The sequence below is a fragment of the Salvia splendens genome, chromosome 17 (assembly GCF_004379255.2).
Source record: "Salvia splendens isolate huo1 chromosome 17, SspV2, whole genome shotgun sequence".
Lineage (NCBI taxonomy): Eukaryota > Viridiplantae > Streptophyta > Magnoliopsida > Lamiales > Lamiaceae > Salvia > Salvia splendens.
In genome coordinates this window covers 15421857-15427222 of record NC_056048.1, presented here as the reverse complement: position 1 = coordinate 15427222, position 5366 = coordinate 15421857, and the positions used below count along the sequence as shown (strand labels likewise).

The 5366-nt window shown below is 41.2% G+C and overlaps 1 long non-coding RNA gene across 1 annotated transcript; it reads left to right on the top strand.

The window, feature by feature from the left end:
* The first annotated feature begins 3579 nt into the window (after window positions 1-3579).
* LOC121774782 lies at window positions 3580-4149 on the top strand. Its single transcript, XR_006045015.1, has 2 exons — window positions 3580-3756; window positions 3873-4149. It is a non-coding gene; the product is annotated as an uncharacterized LOC121774782 (long non-coding RNA).
* Window positions 4150-5366: the final 1217 nt, after the last annotated feature.

Sequence of the window (5366 nt, the reverse complement as noted above, 5' to 3'; positions counted from 1 at the left end):
CTCATAACCGGCTGGTATACACATATATCTATATATGTACTATCTGTATGCTCAAAGGAATGGACTTCCTTTCTTTGCTGTCTATTGATATTGCAACGATACTTTCTGGTTCGTTGTTGATTGATTTTTTTTTTTTTTTTTTTTTTTTGAAATTCTGTGGAATTAGGGGTTCTCCCTAACTGATGAGTTCAGTTGGTCTCGTCGCCGTGGAAGGCGGTAACAAGTTCTCATTCTGCTAATACTTGATTCTGCATGTCTCACCTAAGGTACTTCTCTAAAGCACTCTAGGTTCACATACATAGTCCCCATGACATCTATACATTCATGTCAAGCTCATAAAACACAGATACAGTAAGCATATCTCATGCAAAGTATCAGCTATCACGTTGCATCTTGCAAGCATTTCAAATAAACATTTTCGTTCCCATGAGGGCTGTGAAAATTATTTTCTTTTTCTGGAAAAACTTAGAAAATTTCATTTTCTTTCTCAAAATGAAAAAAATATTTTCTTTCTTCAGAATTCTCTTTTCTGGACGAGCGGGCGTCGACCCCTGTTTCTGGTGCAGTTGATCGTGTCGAGCTGAGGTGTTGGGATCTTGTACTGATCATTCTGTTCACTTTCTAGCCTAGTGCTACTGTTCTGGACTGAGGCTTAGAAAGAAGGTTCTTGGGTCAGAGCGAAAGAAAAGTGCTCTGATACCACTCTGTCACGACCACAACTTCCTAGTCAAAGAAAGCGCAGCTATTTCGCGACTAAAAATTCTAAACGGTCTCAACACATCATCATAATTACTGAAATTAAGGAAATACTGTCTAAAAGTCATCAAAATAGCAAATTATTACATCAGAGTGAAAAGGGGGACATTGTCTTTACTGAGACAAAGCTAGGTCTATGCAGCGGAAGAGTTCCAAGACAAGTATAACATGTATGGAGACATACTACACTAGCTACCCTTCTTTTATTTCATCTTCAGTCCCAACACCTCCTCTGCCTCGATCGATCAACCTGCACATTTAGGAAAACAATATGCAGGGCTGAGTACTTGATATACTCAGTGGCTTATGCCGAAAACTGTTTTTCTTTTAATTGTCTGCCAAGCTGAGTGAACGCGGGGTTTTTCTGAAAACAAGTCCCGGTCACTAAAATCTGTTATTTCTTTCTGAAATAGACTGCAGTCTTTTAACTTTCTGATGATATACCATGTCAAGCTGTGTGAATCGGGAATGTGGCCACATTCCACGATCACTGGGTCGGCCAACCTGGCGCTAGCTCACGACCCACGAACCGGCCAACCTTGCGCTAGCTCACGGTCCCTATGTGTACACTAGTCCGAGTAGGATTTACTGACCTACTGGGACCCGAATTCGTTTTAACCATGAATGGCAATCACAAAATAAAACATGGCATGACAATTCATTCAAACGTTCACACTTATTCTCATAGAGTTCTGTAAATAAAAAGGAAAGAAGCCCACACCTCAATTGCTTAACTCTTGCAAAATAGGTGCTTTCCCCTGTTCTGAGATTATGCGTCGAATGACGACGTTCCTTTACAAAATTAATATATTTAAATTAGACCTCAAAAATCTTGCATGAATGCATGCCTAAGCGTGTGCTTATTATTTTAATTTCTGCCTTCTAAAATTAGAAGTCTTAAATCTTTAAATCGGTGATTTAATTTGTTCTGTAACCGGCTGACCCGTTCGGTATTAGAATTCTCGGATTATCTTAAGTATTTAAGAAATACTTTCTGTGACTATTATAGTCCGCCTTAATTATTCACTGGCCTTTATTTCACTCACGGCTTATAAGTTCTTTTCTTCCGTGGCTTAGGAAATAATTTCCATTATACTTGAAAAGAGGCTCTTCACTAAAAGTATTAAACCGAGAACTAATTTCTTAAGTCCAGCAAGGAGTTTACTTAATCTGGGCCAAGGTATTATTTCATTAAGCATTTTCGGTCCAGCTTAACTAATTGGCCCAATTCTTTTCTTCTTCTCATTTAATCTGGCCCAGCTTAATTAATTCCAGGCCCAAGTGATGAATAGTGGAAAAGGCCCAAATACCCCCTTCACCAACCATCGTCACTATCTCTCTCTCATTTCTCAAAAATCCCCAAATTGAAAATGAGGAACCCTAGCCCCCTTTCTCTCCTTCCTCTCGGCGATTTCGCACCCCGCCACCTTCAGCGCTCCTCGTCGGCGTGTGAGGAACCGGAGTCAGCCCATTTCTATTCCGTTCCTCTCCACATCGCACGACCGCTCCCACCCTCTGTCTCCTACTCGGCAAGAAGGGGTCTAAAATTCGGAAACCTGGGGAGGTGGAGGACTCGTCGCTGTCTAACCGGCGACCCACTACCCACCATCTCTTCCCCCTTTGAGGCATAACCTTGTACGGGCAATCTTGACGACGTTTTGTTCGCGGAGGGGTCACCCGTGGAGGGAAGACGTCGTATTCTCCGTCCTTCAGCGGCATCCCTCGGTCCACGCTGCCGTCGCCTCCATCTTCCTCCCTTCGGCGACGCTGGACCCCTCGGCTTAGGGGTGACACGCAGACGGCGGTTCTGCCGCTGCGGAGACCCTCGTAGCAGTGCGTCGTTTAATCAGGCAGTCGCCTCGCCGAAGCTAAGTTCCTACTAGTTATCTTCTTTCTCTTGTCATAGTCTAGTCCTAGTTCGCGTTTGAAAAGCAATGTGGTTGTGCTTCTATGTGACTGATTCTGTGTGGAAGACACCATTCCATGGTTCCTTTCCTCCAGTCTCAAAAGTGCTACACTACCCTAGACATGCATCCTAATGAGGCTGGGGTATGTGCAAGGGAGGTTTACTGATTTCTCAGATTCTCATGTTATCATAAATCGTTTCCATGTTTTGTTTCTATCATGCTCGAATGATGCCATTAAACTTGAGATTTAAGCTGATGGGTGTTACCTTTCCCTTGTAACTCCGCTGAACTTGCTAAGCTACTCCCTTCCTTGGTCTTGACCTCTCTTGCTCCTCCGCTTGCTGCTCCGTTTAGTAACTAGTTTGTTGTGTGGTGGGGGATGGAACTGAGGAGGAGATTGGCATATTTATGCACAGCTTGTAACTGAAAGCTGCACAATGACTGAGGTACTTGGCTGACCTTGCAGCATTCTTTAACTGATTTTGGTGTTTTGTGCTGCCTTGTACTCTGATTCATTCATGAATTTGTCTTCTTTTGCAGGTGCACACTAGAGGTGGCACTGTGGGGGCTGATTTCCGGACTATAACCGGTTTGGGTAGGGAAAGCAAGGGCTGTTACCTGCAGCTTTGCAGAGTATTAGCTGGAGGGGAGCCTGCTGGCTGGAGTTTGCTTCTTTCGGTCCAACACTCACTCACATTTCTGCAAGGTATTGTTTCCCCTTCCCTTTCTTAATACACTTCTCTTGTTGTCTCTGTAAACGATTGAGGAGATCTAACGGCTGTTGAAACGAGTTGTCATAACAGCCGAGCTCTTCTTCATGTTTTGATCTTTCTCTCCAGATCATGGAGTTGCCGAGCTTGGTGCCGAACTGCCGAGCTCGGTGCCGAACTGCCGTGCTTGGTGGCGAACTGCCGAACTCGGTGCCGAACTGCCGTGCTTGGTGGCGAACTGCCGAGCTCGGTGCCGAACTGCCGTGCTTGGTGGCGAACTGCCGAACTCGGTGCCGAACTGCCGTGCTTGGTGGCTGCTCGTTTGGCTGGTGTGAGCCGTGGAGTGCAGGGATAAAGCAACCTCTTACCTTTCTTTTTTTTCGGTAAGTTTTGGTCTTCAAAGCTCAAAGTAGGTTTGTTCCTTATCCTTGCTTACTTTGCCAACTAAAAGCTTTAGTGTCTTATGTAACCTCTTGTTTATCTTGTTGTTTTCTGGCAGGGACAAGAGGCTGACTCTTCTCGGTTGCTGTCTCGTCTGTTCAGCCCAACGGGCCATCGGAAACTGGGCCGAAACCATGCTAGAAGAAGGGCCCGAAGCTAGTAGTTTCATTTGTAAAGAGATAGGGTTTCTATTTGAAATTCTCTCTTTTTCTTAACATGTAAAAGTTTATTGGTGTGTATTTAATTCCAAACACTTGAAATTTGGTGGCTTTGAAATTTCTGAAGTTGTACTTGTACCCTTATTCAAGAAATAAAAATACTCTTTCATTCGTCAATAAAAGTTCTAGTATTTTATTTCATAATTCCCGAGAAATCTAAGTCTCGGCTATTACAGTTTTCAATGTAGGTATGTATGTTTGCAATACATGTGTTGTGTATTTTGTTTATAGTGTGTTTAACATTTGTGGTATGTACCGCGTATGTATACTGAATGTAGTGTGTATAGTGTGTGTGGTGCAGTGTGTGTATTGTGTACTTTGTGCGGGCATTGTGTGTATTCTTTCTATATAATGTGCGTAAAGTTTGTTATTTTTGTGTAGCGTCTTCACTATGTGTATAGTGTATTCTATTTATATTGTGTTTGTGTATTTTGTTTATAGCATATCTAATGTTTGTATTAAGTTTTGCATATGTATATATACCGAGTGTAGGGTTTTTATATTGTTTGTATTTTCTATATGTATCTCGTGTACAATGTGTAGTGTTTGTTTAATATATATGTGTGTAAAGTGTGTGTATATGTGTGGTGTATATACCTTGTGTGCAATGTGTAGTGTGAGCTATGATGTATAAGGTGTGCGGTGTTAGTTATTTTTTGTATAGTGTTTAGTATGTTTATTTGTGTATAGTGTGTGTGTGTTTGTTATTTATATTGGGTTTAATATTTGATGTATGTGCCACGTGTGTATAAATTGTGTATTTTATATGTATATTTGTTGTATAGTATATAAATAGTGTATGTATACTGAATGTAGTATGTATACTGAGCTTAGTGTGTATAATGTGTGTGTTGCACCACTGTGTATTGTGTACTTTGTGCAGGCAATGCGTGTCTATACAATGTGCGTAAAGTGTGCTATTTTGAGCATGAAAGTGAAGAAGATAGTTAATAAAAGACTCCGAATATATTATGTCCTCATACATAATATTATTCTTCTCTCGAATGCTTCCGCTGAATGTTGTTTCTTTCGATTTCAAGTATTGTAGAGTTAATATTCATTTTGAGTTGTTGATTGTCGAAATGATACTCTGAGTGTATTGTGTACTTCGTGCGGGCAGTGTGTGTATTGTGTTTATACAATTTGCGTAAAGTGTGTTATTTTGAGCATGAAAGTGAAGAAGATAGTAAATAAAAGATTCTGAATATATTATGTCTTCATACATAATATTATTCTTCTCTCGAATGCTTCCGCCGATTGTTGTTTCTTTCGATTTCAAGTATTATTGAGATAATATTCATTTTGAGTTGTTGATTGTCGAAATGATACGCTGA